The following is an 18182-nucleotide window of genomic DNA, read 5'->3' on the forward strand; positions in this document are numbered from 1 at the left end:
TTTCTGTTGAGACACAGCTTGTGGACAAGGCAGGCATTGAATCAAAGGGAGATGGGGCTAGAAAAGCACAGCAGTTTTTGCTGAGCTCCATGATGATTATTTTTTTTTCCATTTATTTTGATCCAGTAGAATTGAAAAACAAAGAAAGCCGAATCCAAATCGTTGCTCAGGCAACAAGAACTCAGGTAAGAATGAAAACTGCAGCTTCATTAAAAGTGATGCAAAGGACTGTGGTTGCCTGTGTAAATCTGTATTGATCGAATTCTGAGGTCTAACCTGGGTGCATTACAAAAGCATTTCACTACAGAAGCAGGAAAACACAATGGGAGGTTGGTTTGCATTTGCTTATGTGCACTTGAACACTGCTGCTATTTTAAGTTACTGTAGGGAATACCCTTTGAATCTACAATGTATTTTGGCAGACACAGAAAAGAGAAATGTGGTTAATAGCCTCTTGTCAATATTCAGTTCTGCTAGATGTATCATACAGCCGTCTAAGAAATCTGACTGGCCTCATAAAATAGCCTCAAGCTAATTAGTAACGTCAGTGTTTCTCAAATGGCTGTTACTATTACTGCTGTACATCAACCAGAGAGAGACTCAAGTGGAGACCAGCACCCTCTGTATTCACTGGATATGGCAAAGTGTGAATTAAAAGCTTTCTGAAATCTGAAGATATTTCTGCCCTTTTATCTTCTTTGTAGTCATCTGTTCTCGGTTTGTAATCCTGATTTGTCTTATGAACTTAGTAAATGTCAACCTAATCTATGTAACTGAAGAGAAAAAAAAACACATGGCAAAGCTTTCTTCCTTAATGATTTATTTTGATTTCATGAAACAGCACATAGGAATACGAAGCAAGTGCTAGATTCTGTGGTCTTATTGTATCTCACAATATTTTATATTTTTTCCATTTTAGTCTCTAACCACTGGAATTATTTGATGAAAGGGCAATTTATTGGGGGAATATTTCATTAGGAATATGAAACAAATATAAAAATGACCCCCCAATATTTTATATACCCCCCTCCCCTCATATGCACATGTACAATATTGTTACCCTTTATGATGTAGTTAAGGAATAGGAATGTGGTAAATCAGAAACCTGCTAATATTCTTCCTTCAGATGCTAATTTGGTTAAAATGTTAAACATGCTTATTCCTATCACTAGCAAATAATGCGCAATTGGTATTCTTATGCTTGGGTTGAGTCTAAATGTTCCAACCGAGACTGCCCTTGCTTTGTTAGACGCTACAGGCTAACAGTAAGAAACCACATAGATCTTATAGTCTAAATAGTAGAGACAACCAAATGCTGAGAGATGAAGGGGTAGGCAGATTGTTGTCTTTATTTTACAGAGCAGGAACCAAGCCAGAATTGGTTAAATGAGATACCACAGATTGAGAAGGTGTCCTGCAGCAGAAAGACAACCCAAATGAGGTTTCCTGTATCAAACTTCAGTGCATTTACCAGCATTCTTCCAGCAATGACAGCTGTATGAGTAAAGGAAGACAAAGTATACCTAGGCATAAGTTGAAATGACTGGCAGAATGGTGAGTCATTAGGTAAAAAGAGGAAACTGGAAGCTGGCAGATAGGATTATAGAAAAGCTAAAAACAAAGCTTTTAATCTATGAAGTTTCCCTTCATATGTATTTGAGGTATGACTGCCAAAATAAGATATTTTGGTTTAGATTTATTTCCAGTAGGAGACTTTAAAAAAATGAGTGGATCTTATATATCTATATATATCTATATATATATATATTTAGTTTTATTTCATAGCTGCTGGGAAGATGTCAGTTTCCAGAGATCAAAATGTAGACAGTGAAAAATAAAGTAATCTGCCACTTTGGAATAATTTGCAGCAGCAGGCATTCCCTGTGCAAATCAGATGGTGAGTCAGTGGTTTCAAAAGAGGATTACTTTGGATTAGTTGTCTAGTGAAGCAGGCACTTTGTACAATGCAGCAGACAGCTCCAATCTGAGCCAATTACTTATTTGGATGGTGTCTGGTTGTTGTTGTTCTGTTTGTTTTAAAGAACACTATTTTATCAAATGGATTTTCATACACTAATTAACAGCATTTTGACAGTGTTTGTGTCTAGAAGACAGATCATTACGAAGCAACTGAAAATTAATGGCCAGACTTTGAGAGAGGGAGGAGGTGTGGAGGTGTGGGGAGAAGCAGCCTGAACTACATTTTGGTTGACAGCAGTTGCACCTAGGTTTAAATGCTGCTTTGAAAGTTCTGTCTTGAGTGTCCATTGCAGCTTACAGCTTAATTTGCGAGAAAGGCAGAAGACAATGCTATCTGGCCAGGGTTCAGTCCCTCTGGTTCTCTATTTTAAGTCTTTCATATTTTAGTGATGCTTGAAGAAGAGCTTTATTACCATTTTACTGATAGTGTATGTTGCTAAATTAATCTGCCTTTCAGTTTAGTAGGACTGTCATAAGTAACAAGGTGATTAGAAACACCATCTGCCCATATATAAGTGGCACTGTCCTGTTCCTGTAGTTTAATATTTTATTCCATCATGCCTATAGCTGTGAGTTATTTATTTATGCAATAAATCAGTGTGCTCTCTCCCTGTTGACCTAGGTGCTGGCCATTTCTTAGTAGAGCCAAAACCACTACTGGCTGCATTTCCCACCTCACAAAATTGGCTTGCTGGCTCAAGAAGCATCAGCTATCCAGACTCAGTTTCAGGTGTGGACTAAAAAGGGATGGGAAGAGAAGTGAAAGACTTACTTGGAAGTCAGGCACAAAAAGGAGGGAAATTACACATATTCTGTGTATGAAGTGGGATATGTTCAGTATGCAAGAAAGGCAGTCTTTGAAGAAAAGGTCAGATCTTCTGGACAGTCTAAAATCCATGAGAAAGAAGAGCAGAAGTAGCCAGATGTTATTGTGAGGTTGGAAATAAACTCATGCTGAAGCTCTAGATCCAGATAGCTTTATATTAAGGCAAGTCCAGATCCAGCAGCACTGGTCGCCTCCTCTCTTTAGACAGTAACAGCTCCAGACCATAGTTCTGGCTGTACTCCAGACACACTGGGAAGAGGTGTGAGCAAGCTAAAACTTGAGGATTCACTGCTGAAGACTGAATTTGCACCATTGCATCTGTGTTCAGAGCAAACCTGAACAAGCACTGAGAAGCTTTGTCTCTGCTCTAGATAAAGGTCAGCTGGTTGCTTCTGATTCAGTCCCAGACTCAGTCTGTCAGAGATTTCCTCCCCCATATAATTAGCTTGGTCTCTCCTTTGGACTCTGGAGCAGGCAAGAAGTAAGTGAGAAGAGAGGATCACAATCACTCTTGAAGCTCCTTTTGACATGGGTGAAAGAGTTGTTTCCCTCGTGCCTACTGTCCTAGGTGAGACAGAGTTTCAGCAATGAACAAAGTAGTATGAAAAGTGACAGGGAGACTTACACCTCTAAACTGCTGGGACGGAATGAGGTCAAGTTTGGCAAAATGCATTACATCAGCCACAGAAATCTTGCTTTAAAGACTCTTGCTGGCCGCACCATTCTACCCTGCCTGTTCAAAACCTCCACTGAAAGCCTCTTTATCCACTGGGGCAGTGACAAAGATGTTCAGGTATGTTTCTGCAAGAAGTATAAATACATATTGTCTTTTGTGCATATTTGCAAAGCAGCTCTGTATGTTCTCATTCATCTAGTGAATGCAGCTACTGGAACATACCAGTGATCTGCCATAAAGCAAACGCTTTTTATTAAAAGAAATATTTTTTTTCAAAGACATAGAAATGCAGCCTTGCAAGAATTGATAGAAGGACCCAAAATCCTTGGTTGCTTTTGAAGTATTGTAAACCCACCTGTATTCAGAATACATTGTTACAGAGCATTATTGCCAAAATTTAGAAGAATAACAAAGCAGAGTGGTGGGAGTTTCCTTGCTGTGACAGATTGGCAACCTGTACATGTGTACATGATAGAGAAAGAGATGACACCAGATTCTTACACAATATATTATCTTGTCTTAAAATTTCTCCAAGACATGACAAGGTGCTAAAGGCACCTGAACCTTGGCATATGCAATCATTTGTTACAATAATAAAGGTAAATCTTCCTGTCCCTGCAAATCATTCCAAGTTGCCTAGGTATCATTATAACAAAGTACCTAAGCAAATGTTTCATTTGTATGTGTGAACAGTTTTACTAAAGTCACATGTCTGAAGTTCTGCATCTGATTTTCCCAAGCATGTATTAGTTCATTATAAAGCAAAACCAAACTCAATATATTCATAGAATCATAGAATAGTTAGGGTTGGAAAGGACCTTAAGATCATCTAGTTCCAACCCCCCTGCCATGGCAGGGACACCTCACACTAAACCATGTCACCCAAGGCCTCGTCCAACCTGGCCTTGAACACCGCCAGGAATGGAACATTCACAACTTCCTTGGGCAACCGATTCCAGTGCCTCACCACCCTAACAGGAAAGAATTTCCTCCTTATTTCCAGTCTAAACTTCCCCTGTTTAAGTTTTAACCCATTACCCCTTGTCCTATCACTACAGTCTCTAATGAAGAGTCCCTCTCCAGCATCCCTATAGGCCCCTTTCAGATACTGGAAGGCTGCTATGAGGTCTCCACGCAGCCTTCTCTTCTCCAGGCTGAACAGCCCCAACTTTCTCAGCCTGTCTTCATACGGGAGGTGCTCCAGTCCCCTGATCATCCTCGTGGGCCTCCTCTGGACTTGTTCCAACAGTTCCATGTCCTTTATATTCTAAGTATGTGATGCTCTGTTCAAACAGGACAATGTTCTACGTTTTGTCTCCTGCAATGCTGTCACTCGACCACCTTGGGGTTAGTGAGGTAACCGGGTGACAGCACTTGGCTGTTTCAATGGGCTGCAAACGGGAGGAAAAGAAAAAGTCATCCACTAAAGTCTACCACTAGAGGGTGCTTTTGTCTTGCTATCGTTATTAGGCACACCACAAAGCAGTGACACATCTCTCGTCTCGGAATGGAAGTTTTAATAAGTATTAAATTATTATTTAGATATCAGAAGAGAGTAAAGAGTCGAAATTCACAGCACCGATAGGAACCATAAATTCTCTGTGTGTGTGTATGTGTGTGTACACATGAATACAAGTCATTTTAATTGCACACTTAATCCTGTGACAACTGTCAGGAGACCCTAGAAAATGGTAAAACTGATGTCAGCTGGGGGGAAAGCTGTCATGAACTGAATGACTGGTATCTACAAAGGTCCTGGTTTGATGCCATTTCCTTTGATTTTAGCTTGGTCTCCTGGTATGTTCAAGAGAGCAAGGGGCATCTTGTGAAGGGTGGAACTGCCCTCGGTGTTGAGCTGGCTGAGTGGGGACTTATGATGCACATTTCTTCTTTGCCATGAAATCTCAGGCATAATCTTGCTCTGAGAACATAGCTTTTGGTTTCCACCATTGACATAAGATGCAATAGCAAAATACTTCAGAAATGTATGTGATCACATCTTTCTTCAGATTTGAAATGCCCTTCTTGATCACTGGATTTCTGAAGCTTCCATGAAATGGACACAACTTTGCAGAAATGTTTTCATGAAACATCTATATTTTACATAAATGTTGTCATTTATCTGCTTGGTAGAACTTGCAATATATTTTACCTAATGTCATACCAGTTGTGGCAAAGACACCAGCATTGGCTCAGCGAGAACACCAGGTGAGCGGAAGCTCTGAAGCTGTTTCTGGGAAGTGTCACAACATGGTTGCAGGCTTCCCAGATTTTTTCCCAGGCATTCAGTGTTGCAAAGAGGTACTGAGTAGAACAGACTGTAGCTGTGGTACAGAATCTCCACCAGCCTTGTGGTTACATGAGGTGCAGAAAGGACTCCCTTGCTTTCTACATTTCTCTGAGAGTCTGGGTGCAGCTGGATCCAGATTTAGTTCCAGACTTGGTCAATGGTTTATGTCTAAAGGATTATGTATGCACAATCAATCCTTCATATCACTTAGGTAAGATTTCAAAGTTTAACATGCTAGTAATCACTTACTGAGAATCTGTTGTGCCAAGGGATCTCTCAACATCGAAGTTGTAACTTGAGAAGTAACCTTGAGAGGTGTCCCTACTCAAGGGGAGATCCTGCAGTGTAACCCAGTCTCCTGCTGTGCAGGAGAGCTCAACAGGACCTGGGCTATCAACTGTTTATGGAGTAAGATGATTGACTCATAGTCATGTTGCGTATCGACTACAGGAACTTGGCTTGATTCAGACCTTGAACAGGACTATGGTTGGGGGTGGTTTTGCAGTTTTTTGGATTAGCCCTTGGCTATTGTTGCTGGTTTCTGTCTCCCCAGAATTGAATCAGATGGACCATGACACCCCAGAGGCATCCATTACCACCACCGCTAATGGTTATCACTTGAACAGAGTTGGGAAATAGAGGTCAGGTTAGGGCTGGGTTCAGGAGGAGTAGCCAGCCACACATCTTCATGTGAGCTTCCTGAGATCTGTGTGGAAATGGATGGAAACCTTCACTGCAGCAATAATGTCCTTCGTTCTCATAAGAAAATGATTGTTATCATTCAGTTCTTTCCCTTAACTGGACCTCAACAGTCCATCCCACATTAAAACTCCAGGGACTGCTGGGGAATAGGCATGTTCAGGCCTGTAAAGAAACACTTTGCACTGCAGGTAGAATAACTGCACCTGCCTTTTGTACTCTTCCAGAAACCATCTGTTCCTAGGAATGCCTGACCTAGGATTTCTTAGTGTCTTTTAAATACTCCTCATTGCAATGTCTCAGTGTATCAAGCATTTTTTTTTTTTTTGGTAGAAACAGATCAAACAGCATGTTAAATAGGTGCCAAGCTGTTGCCTCCAAGTGTTGCCTCTAAGTGAGCCAAATACATGACAAAAGTCATGCAATCTAATCCTTTGTACATGTAGACATCCGAGAAGCCCTGAAGAAAATGACCATGTTAGCAGTCTCGTGGATTATTCTGGTAGGTTGCATCAAAACAACTTAATTATAGGTTGCTCTTAATGCTGTGTTCTGGGGTTTTATTTTGTGTGTGTGTGTCACTAAATAAATAACAATACTGACAGCCAACAACTTTTGTGAAGTCTTATAAACACTATTAATTTTGGCTTGGGATTCATATAAATAGAGTTTCAAACTTCAGAGGATCCTCCTAGAAATGGGTGGCTGCACTCATACAAAAGCAGGCTCTAATTTGTTTTGCTTACTCAAAACAAGATATCGTGGCAGTAGGTGTATTCCAATAGAGTTTGGAAAAATTTAGTTTAACAAAAATGAGCTTTCTAAATTTATTCCACCCTAGTTTTCACCCCCCAGCAAGCTCTATGTTCATGAATGTTGCACTAGCTGCTTGCTGTAATTCCTGTGGATTCCTTGACATCAACAAGGACAGACATGTTGCTGCACAACCTGATTAACCAGATATGTAATCAGGGCTGGTCATATAAAAAGCTCACCAGCTCCAAGTGAGGTTTAAGAGTTGTTGGAGTTCAAGATTGTGCTTTAGTTGAAAAGTTGTCTTAAATAATATAGGATTTGACCCTGGAAGATACTGAACACCTTTGATAATATGTGAAATTCTCATCTTAGCCACATTCATCATTCAGAGTTAATGATGATTAAAGAAAGTATTACTAAGATATAAGGGTGTGAAATAAAAAAATATTTCATATTTTTATCAATGTTTAATGTATTTATCAGTGATTTGGACAAAAGGATCTAGTGCATCCTCAATAAGTTTGTGGACAGCACCAAGTCGGTTGGGAGCGTTGATCTGATGGAGGGTAGGAAGGCTCTACTGAGATCTGGACAGGCTGGACTGATGGGTGGTGGCCAGTGGTATGAGGTTCAACAAGGCAAAGTGCCAGGACCCTGCATTTGAGCCACAACGCCATGCAATGCTACAGTCTTGGGCAAGAGTGGCTGGAAAGTTGCACAGTGGAAAAGGACCTGGGGTGGTGGCCAACAGTGGCTGAACATGAGCCAGCTTGTGCCTGGGTGGCCAGGAAGGCCAGCAAACACCTTAGCCTGCGTTAGAAACAGTGTGGCAGCAGTACCAGGGCAGTGATCATGCCTGTGTACTCAGCAGTGGTGAGACTGCACCTCCAATCCTGTGTTCAGTTCTGGGCTCCTCACTACAAGAGAGAGATTGAGGGGCTGGAGAGTGTCCAGAGAAGAGCAATGAAGCTGGTGAAGGGCCTGGAGCACAAGTGTGATGAGGAATGGCTGAGGGAGCTTAGTCTGGAGAAAAGGAAGCTCAAGGGGAACCTTATGGCTCTCTACAACTACCTAAAAAGAGGTTGTAGTGAGGTAGGCGTCAGTCTCTTCTCCCACTAACAAGCAATAGGATGAGAGGAAATGGCCTCGAGATGCACTAGGGGAGGTTTAGATTGGATATTAGGAAGTATTTCTCCACAGAAAGGGTGATCAGGCATTGGAAAAGGCTGCCCTGGAGGTATTTAAAAGACATGTAGATATGGTGATTAGGGACTAGCTTTAGTGGTGGACTCAGCGGCGCTAGGTTTCTGGTTGGACTCAATGATCTAAAAGGTATTTTCCAACTTAAATTATTCTATGATTTCAAAACTTCAGCAGACTGTCTAGCTAGGTCTGCGGATGAGGTTCAGCACTTTTGCAATTGCTCTACAACCTGTTCCTGTACAGGAAGCGTAAGGTGCAAGACCAGATCAGGGAATTGCCTAGGGCGTGGACCCTCCCTCTGCCCAGGAGTACATGCTCCCAGCCCAGAGCCAGCCATGAGATCTTGAAGCGTGCTCTTTGAAGCAACATCGACTCAAGACCGCACTGTGAATCAGCTTGGGGAACTTACTTGCTTGAAAAATAAGTCAGCAGAACACAGTGTCACAAGTTAACAGTGCCTGCCCACCTGCAAAAGTGCAGGAGGCTGCATGAGGAAGAAGACATGGAGAAGCCTGGGAAGGCACAAAGCCAGCAAATGCACACCAACCCTGTGATTAAAATGTGCCTTGCTGCGAACAGTTGTTGTATCATCTCTTTGTCTTCTTCACATAGGGTGAGCAGGCTGTGAGCTGTCAGCACGCACCTCTTCAGCGTGCCGCATGGCCCGGGCAGGCACAGAGTGTCGGCTGACCACATGCACCAACATGCCAAGGTGCCTGCCCCACCTTCCTCCACCCTGCCTGGGCTTGTGTGCATCTCTGTGTGTCACCAGCACTGCAGCAAAGGCTGATGCTGGATTCCTGTCTCTTTAAAGAGCAGGTCCCAGAAGGGGCTGGCAAAAGCCAGGGCCTGCTGCACGGCAGCAGCGGGGAGATAAGGTACTCTGGTGCTGAAGAGAGGAGATGCGGCAGCAGGAACACCTTTGCTTGGTTCAGCTGGCCAGGAAAGCGCTTTGACAGCACAAGGTAGCCTGCTTCGAAAGCTGCTGCACCTGGAGGCTCTCAGTTTGCTGAGAGAACAGGGTATCAGTAGAGGCATCCTTGTTGGCTGAGGGCTTCCGGACGTGGGTGAGACAGAATCCTCTATTTGATAGTGGGGAAGAAGAGCCTTGAAAACAACAGGGACTCCAATGCTCAGGATGTCTTTTCAATTACACTGTCATCCCCCAGTGTGCCTGATCTGTCTTGATTGATTTCAATGCTTCTTTTCCCTGCAAATAGTAACTCCTCCATCCTTTCCAACTGTAGCTTTGCAGAGTTCATAAGGGGAATGTGACACACCAGATAAGCTGCTCTGCCCTGCTTTCATAAATGCCAGTAGCCAGGTTGAGAGTTTACAGTGGATCCTTGAAGCAGGGGAGTGAAAAATCACTTTCCTCCTTTTCTATCAGTGTTTTAGCCCAAGGCTTCCAGTTTCAGTGTGTTTCTTAGCTGAAGTCATACCTCAAGGCAAAAACTGCTTCAAAGAGCAGCACTTCACTATGGAAGTGGCATACAGACCCGTGATGTAAAACAGCTGACTCCTATTGTAGGGAAAATAACAGGAATTTTTGCAACGAATTTCATGCAGCATTTGTGCGGGAGGATGAAAGGTTTCTTTGCATTCAAACTACAGAGCAACACAAGCAGATTTACTTCTCAAAGCCAGCAAAAAAGCCATACTATTATGGGTGACCAGACACCACTCTTGCTCACTACTAACTTGTCCAGCAAGATTGCTTTAGACTGTGGACAATGAAAAGTAGTTGCTACTGGGTCTCAGGAAATTCTGAATTTATCAGAGCAAGGAATGTACTGCAGAAGACAACTTCCATTTTTGTCTTTTGGGCTTTCCATTTTCTAAATCAGCTTGAAGAATCCTGCAGTCAATTTAAGTGACTTTTGCAAGCATTAATCCTCCCAAAAGGCTGAGAAGTAGCAAATAGTGGCACTGGTGCATAGCACACAGCTGTACATGATCTCACATATAAACAGATTAAGCTTTGCAATCAAATTCAGAATTGCCACCTCTTGTAGTTGAAGAAACAAGCACAGGTAGGTAACTGGTAATAGAATCATAGAATAGTTAGGGTTGGAAAGGACCTTAAGATCGTCTAGTTCCAACCCCCCTGCCATGGGCAGGGACACCTTACGCTAAACCATATCACCCAAGGCCTCGTCCAAACTGGTCTTGAACACTGCCAGGGTTGGAGCATTCACAACCTCCCTGGGCAACCTATTCCAGTGCCTCACCACCCTAGCAGGAAAGAATTTCCTCCTTATATCCAATCTAAACTTCCCCTGTTAAAGTTTTAACCCGTTACTCCTTGTCCTATCACTACAGTCTCTAATGAAGAGTCCCTCTCCAGCATCCCTATAGCCCCTGCTATGAGGTCTCCACACAGCCTCCTCTTCTTCAGGCTGAACAGCCCCAACTTCCTCATCCTGTCTTCATACAGGAGGTGCTCCAGTCCCCTGATCATCCTCGTGGCCCTCCTCTGGACTTGTTCCAACAGTTCCATGTCCTTTTTATGTTGAGGACACCAGAACTGCACACAATACTCCAGGTGAGGTCTCACAAGAGCAGAGTAGAGGGGCAGGATCACCTAATTCGACCTGCTGGCCACGCTCCTTTTGATGCAGCCCAGGATACGGTTGGCTTTCTGGGCTGCAAGCGCACACTGAAGCCGGCTCATGTTCTCATGTTCATTTTCTCATCGACCAGCACCCCCCAAGTCCTCCTCCGCACGGCTGCTCTGAATCTCTTCTCTGCCCAACCTGTAGCTGTGCCTGGGATTGCTCCGATCCAGGTGTAGGACCTTGCACTTGTCATGGTTAAACTTCATGAGGTTGGCATCAGCCCACCTCACAAGTGTGTCAAGGTCCCTCTGGATGGCATTCCTTCCCTCCAGGGTATCAACCGAACCACACAGCTTGGTGTCATCAGCAAACCTGCTGAGGGTGCACTCAATCCCACTGTCCATGTCAGTGATGAAGATGTTAAACAAGACCAGTCCCTGAGGGACGCCACTCGTTACTGGTCTCCAGCTGGACACTGAGCCATTGACCACAACTCTTTGCATGCAGATTCACTTATGGCTATCCCCCAAAATCCAGCAACACAGCTAAAAAAAGCGCCTATATTTGAAGACAGCTTCACAGCCTCGCTCTGACCAGCTTCTGCTCCAATGAGCCAAAAGATGATGGAATGCAGTGTAACTATGGCAGGAGGTGACAATCAAAGACCTGAGTGTGTCCTCAGCCTCCTGGTAGACTGATGAAGGTCAGTAGCCATAAAATGAGTGGCTTTTATTACTTTGAAGGAGCTTCAGTATAAAGGGTGTAGTGCAGGGAGTCAAGTGATGTGCCACAAAGGTGACTAAGGGACTGGAGCATCTGTTCTACAGGGATAGGCTGAGAGAGCTGGGACTGCCAGTCTTAAAAACACCAATAAGGCACTCTCAAAAACATAGCGTGTGTAGCTAAGCTGGCAAAACAAGATGTTCTGGATTGCCACGCCAGAGTTAAAGTTGGTGCAGCAGTTTGTTCTGCCATGAGGAGAGTCTTTGCTTAGACCATCACATGATTTTTTTCTGTTTTCCTCCTCCAACTCCTCATTCCCATGATAGATGTGACTCACTGAATGAGCAGAGATACCCTTATTCAGCGTGTGACACCACTGGTCTATGTGCTCATGGACAGAGAAACAACATGGACTGCTTAGGGGCCTGGACTGGCAGCAGCAGGCTCTATTCACCCTCACTGGCTTCCAACCCCTTTTTGGGGTAATACCCACCCACAGTCCCCCCTCAGCCCAAGCCCAGCACCCATCACACTAGGCTGCTGAGGGGAAGGGGTTTGCTGGTGTGTGCTTCTCAGACCACAGTGCCCCCACAGCACCGGGCTGTGGCCTGGGAAGTGGGATCTGTCTGCTGGGTCCTCCAGAGAGCTGGATCTGAGGGCTTTCACCTATACTGAGTGGTGTCAGCTGGTCTGCAAGTGCTTCAGGGACAGATGTACATGAGCTGACAGCCCTGGGGGGGGGGGTACCAGAGTGGCAGGAAGCAGCCACTGGTCCCAGCCCATCTCCAGCACCACCAGCTCCATGCAGCCTCCTCAGCTTTACAGGGCAACTGATCACCTCAGCTGGTCTCTGACTCGTTTTCTTTTAACATAAACCAGGTTAATTTTGACTTTACCTACCATCATGAACTATGGTGACTGTTGTTTCTATTATGGCTATGAATGGGATGGGAACAGATGTCCCTCACCCCCGCCACTGGTGGCCTAAGGCCTGCGTGGGCAGACAGTGCCTTGGCCTCACCAGACCCAGTGCTGAAGTGGCAGGAGGTGGGGCTGACCTACATAGCTGCTGAAACCCCAAAGCACGCGTGGCTTGGGTTGAGGCAGGTCTGGGCCTGGCATGGACAGCCACACACAGAGTGGTGACCTTGCAGGCAGTGGTTGCAGCACAAGGGGTTTCTGAGCGGTGTAGGCTGGTCAGCTCTGGGCACCGAGGCAGGGTACCTCACAAGGGCAGGAGGAGGCATCCTTCAGCAAAGGTTTGGCTACCAGGCACGGTTGCGTGTCCTTGTGCCAACCCAAAAATGCACAGGAGCTTGTCAGAGCTATGGTTACCGGCATTTGGTGGTAAGAAAGGACAGCCTTTGAAGCAGACACCTTGTGTTGAGGAGCACACACCAATAGGGGGATCCTCAGCAGCCAAACCAGCAGCTGAGGCAGCATGTTACAATCGAATGAGTCTGAAAACTGTAATGCTGGGCAGTGCTATCTCCTCTGCTGTCCTGGTTTCAGCTGGGATAGAGTTAATTTTTTCCCAGTAGCTGGTGCAGAACTGTGTTTCCACTTTAGATTAATACTGATAAGACATCTATGTTTCAGTTATTGCTCAGTAGCACTTACCCTGACCAAGGACTTTTCAGTCTCTCATGCTCTGCCAGGGAGGAGGGGAAGCCAGGAGGAAGCAGAGACAGGACACCTGACCCAAACTAGCCAAAGAGGTATTCCATACCACAGCACATTGCGCCCACTATATAAACTGGGGGCAGTTACCCAGAAGGCCAGATCACTGCTCAGGTTACACTGGGTATCGGTGGGTGGTGAGCAATTGCATTTTGCATCACTTGTGTTTATTTTATTTCCTTTCCCCTTTTAGTTTTATATTCTCTCCCTTATTTCCCTTATGATTATTATTAGCATTAGTATTATTATATTATACTTCAGTTATTAAACTGTTCTTATCTCAACCTGCGGGTTTTACATTCCTTCAATTCTCCCCTTCCCAATCTGGTGGATAGGGGTGAGTGAGTGGCTGCGTGTTGCTGAGTTACTGGCTGCATGAATTATCTGCTTTTAGAAGAATATTTCTGTCATCTGAATTTTCCTGTGTGGAAAACGTTGTCTGCTAAATGATGTGCAGAGTAAGAAAATGAGTATAATACTAGAGCTAGCAAGCAGATTACATTAACCATGATGCAGCACTGAACACTACAATGTTGAATCTTAACATTAGGCACTTAATTTTTATCAATGCAGTTAATTAACAGAGTTGTTGCGGTTGAATAAGACGGAGCAGAAATAAGGAAACAGATGAAAGCACCTGGCTGCTAGTTTAATTTTTCTGGCACTGAAGGATCCCATCACATTACTGGCAGCGATAGCTGGTCTGCTTTTCTTGTTGGATCAATGTCTTTGACTGATATTCCAAAACTCAGCTTCTTTTTTAAGTGCCGTGTTATTTTAACAAGTACAGAAAGAAGTGCAAGCCAGTGACCTTGACCATTTGTCACACTGAAAAAAAACAAGTGCAATTGTTCATGAGCAACAGGGCAGGTTAGTCTTTGTGGCTGAGCTGAGGGACTTCAGCCAGCTCTGCTGGCTCTGAGCATTAGCAGGTCTCTCTCATCACCTTTCCCTGAGAAACCCAAGGACAGGCTGTGGGCACTATGAGACAGCCAAGGACAATGTCACCATCAGCCCCTCTTTGCTGGCTGGGGAGCCTGGAAGGAGCCAGTCCCATGCCTGCTGCTCACAAAGCCAATTCTTAAATTTCAGGTGGAATTATCTGTAGTGGGGAAGAGTTATATCTTAATTTGGCGGGAGGCTGGGCTGGAAAAGACCACACTCCCACTTCTTGTCTCACTGATCTCAGGGTAAAGTGTTAGTGGAGCCATCTACAAAGGCAACTGACAAGGGCTCGCTGAAGGCCAGCCTACACCTCTTGGGCATGTATGCTGAGTGCCTTCTCTGACATCACAATCACCTGCTAGTTACTGCAGTGAGAAATCTTATTATCTTTCATTAAAAAGCTAAGCAAAAGACCTTGCTTTCTCCTTTGCCTGTCAATATATTGCACCAGTGCCTTCACAAATGAATCTCCTCTCCTTCTTAAGAGTGGATTATGCAAAAAAAAAGTTTTGAGAACAGAGCACTCTGAATCAAACTGTAGTAAGTGCATGTTTCATACGTACATACAGTAATAAAATTAAGTGCTCTTTGCAGCTGGGAAAAAAAATATACTTGATGATTTCAGGCTAATAGAGATGAGTTTGACCTGCCTCCTGGTTAGTGGAATAGGTGAGTGCATCTTTCCCACGACTGGACTTAGCACTTTATATTTTTTTTTTTTCCCAAACAATAGTTAGGATTCTGAAAAAGGATTTTTTTTTCCTTTTTTTTTTAGCATGTTTTTGAAGGGGGAAGGTTTTTTTAAGCAGGGGGAAGAGAAAGAAGATCAATCAGCAGACACGGCAAACAGGGCTGTTACTGTTGGTATGCTCCAAATAATCTGCCTGGAAAAAGAGTACGGAAAAAACGCTCTGGTGTGTCACAGAAACAGCCCATTTATCCCAGTAGTATGACTCCCAACAGCAGCAAGAGGGGAGGCTGTTCAGCTTGTTCTCGGGAGCCTGGCTTCCTGCACTCATCCACTCCCTTTTCTGCTAACACAGCATCTGCCCCGTGGTGCTCACTGGTGCCAGAGGGCATAGCCCTGCATGTTGCCTTTTGCTGCACATCGCTGGCAGCAGTTAATTATCAAAAGATTATTACAAATTGCCTTCTATTTGGGTGATAGAGCTTTTGGACAAAGAATATGGTCCAACTTGTTCTGAACAGCAGCTGCATTAGCATTATAAGGGAGGATGTTATTGTGTATCAGTGACTTAGAAGGCCACAGCGTGTTCAGAGGAGATATATTGCATGTTCCAAAATAAATTGCAAATTCACACTGTTATTATTCCTTCGCCTATATTTGCAGTGAAAGACCATCTATCCTTAAATAAAGTCACCTGTACAAAAGCCTCGTTGAAGATTAACTACACAAAGACTTTAAAGCAACGGCACTTCAAGCAAACCTCTAGTTAGGAGCATTTTTTAAGAAGTGCAGCCTGCATAAACATGTATTCAGGATCACATTTTAAAACGATCTTGGGAAAGAAGTTCCTTATTGTTTATTTCAATGCACAGCTCTAAACACTCTGTGATCTTTTCATTTTGAAGTCTGTCTGCCTTGGATTTCAAATTCTTTTTGATGTATCTACTGGAAGCTACAAATTGCTACCTCTCCTCTCCCAACCCCCTAATACTGACTTCCCACAGTATTTTTCAGCTTCAGCAGATTAGCAAAAATCTTTGAAAAGGTGAAAACCGCAAAATTATTTTTGATAAGTTCATCTTTTATTAGGCCGATTAAGGAAGTCTCATCATTTAAAGCTGGCATTTGGCTTCAGAGTACTTACTTTTTCTGCCGTATCAGGAAGAAAAATATTTTAAAGAAAAATTACTGGAACTGCTCTGCTCACAAATCTGCACTGAACTGGTATTACTAGATAAAAAAAAAAACACAAACAAACAAAAAAGTTAGGCTATCCTTGGTTAAGAAATCCAATCTTTAGCCATGTTTCTTCACTTTTGAGATGCAATGATTTATGCTTTGTAACATACACTTGTATCTGCTTTACATGTACGTGCTATGTACAGCCCTTGAGGACTGTTGAACTGCACTCACACACCAAATCCCATGATGCTGTCAACACCAATGACCTGACTGCCAGCTGCAGGCTCGACACCTGTCATTTCTTCCCAATTTCTTACCTTTTCATGCTTATGCTTTACTCTTGAATTCTTGAGCTACCAACAAATTGCTCTGTCAACAATCACATTTTGACCTGTGATTTCACCTTTCCTCTTTCTCTCAGTGCTGTCTCACCATTTCCAAAAGCCAAGATGTGGGGAAGGCTGGCAGCCAAATGGTGAGGGGCCACACGAGCAGGTTACCAAGAGTGCAATCTGAGTGTTGGGGGGGGGGCAAACAGGATATTTTCAGGTATTACAGGTACTGAGAAGTTAATTGATTTATTGTTTGTTGCTATTTATGCTAACAGAAGAATGATGGCATCTCAGGCTTATCATCACAACTCAGGAGTGCACACTACAGTGAGCAGAGGATACTTGTGCAGGCAAGGAGGTGGCTGCCTTAGAAAGGGCCTATGGAAAAGAATTAACTATGTAACTAAGACCTTCAACTGGCAAATTAATTTGTTCTCAGTTAACTGAGGAAAACAGTCCTTCAAACATTCAAGCAGATGGTAGGTAAACAAGTGATTACATTTCCTGCAGGTTTCAGGACTTTATAGCAATGGGAACTGTATGGGATACAAATTAAATGGAGGCAAAAACCCAGTGACCTTCTGCCTTTCATTTCACTGTATGATTCCCCACTGACTTGTGTTATTATTTCACTACCAAAACCCAACAGTAGCTTAGTAGCATCTTTGTTTTTTTCCACCCTACTGCAGAATTTAATCTACCTTGAGCTACAGCCACAGGCCTTCCTACTTCCCTTCATTCCAACACACCATCTGAACATCCCTATGAAATCATCTGTTAAAAACTTGAACTTTTAAAAACTGTCTCACACTATACCATAAAAACGTACTTAAAAACTTGCAGACATTATGAATTTAAACCCTTTCTTTAGACAGCAGCATCATGACTTTAAGATGTTTTAGAACCCCTGCTATTGCATGAAAGTTTAACGTATGACCCAACTGACTTTAATAGCTTCCACACTATGCCTACAGTCAGTTTCCTTATTTTAAGTTATACATCACTAATTTTATATCCACTAAAAAAAAATCAGAAACAAGATTTTATTCATTCTTAAACCAAAAATCCTGCAGAAAAAAATAATAAAGTAAGCAACCTGCTAATCTGAAAAAGATATTAACAGACTGCTTTATTACATTTTCACCAAAATTAAGTCTCAGTATTTAAAATATGTATAAGTCAATCCATATTTCCTAATTGCAAAAGAAATTTAACTGTCCATGCAACCTGTTACGTATTTGCCACATGTAATTAGCATTTACAACATTGACATAAACAGTTGCATTACCTAGAAAGTGTTACATGGCTGAAATACTTCTAATAAAACCCCCAACCAACCAACCAACCAAGAACAACAACAAAAAAAATTATCTTATTCCTGGAATTTTGGTCCATCAAAAAGCAGAAACATGCACCAAGCTCCCTACCTTTTGCTGGAAGTGGCCTTTGGGCCTGGAAACCAGCTCTTGCATTATTGTTCAAAGGTGCTAACAGAAATCTCCTGCCCAACATGAGATCCCAGGCTAAGGAAAAGGGAGAGGAATATTTTTGTAATGCAGTCACCAAGCTGCTGCTAAAAAAGGAAGAATCTGCATAAAAATAATAGATTAAGCTCTGAAATAGATCTAACTTTGCTGTATGCTC

The sequence above is a fragment of the Pezoporus occidentalis genome, unplaced genomic scaffold (genome assembly GCF_034315485.1).
Source record: "Pezoporus occidentalis ecotype Australia unplaced genomic scaffold, CSIRO_AGI_Poc_V1 ctg24, whole genome shotgun sequence".
In the NCBI taxonomy this organism is placed as follows: Eukaryota; Metazoa; Chordata; class Aves; order Psittaciformes; family Psittacidae; genus Pezoporus; species Pezoporus occidentalis.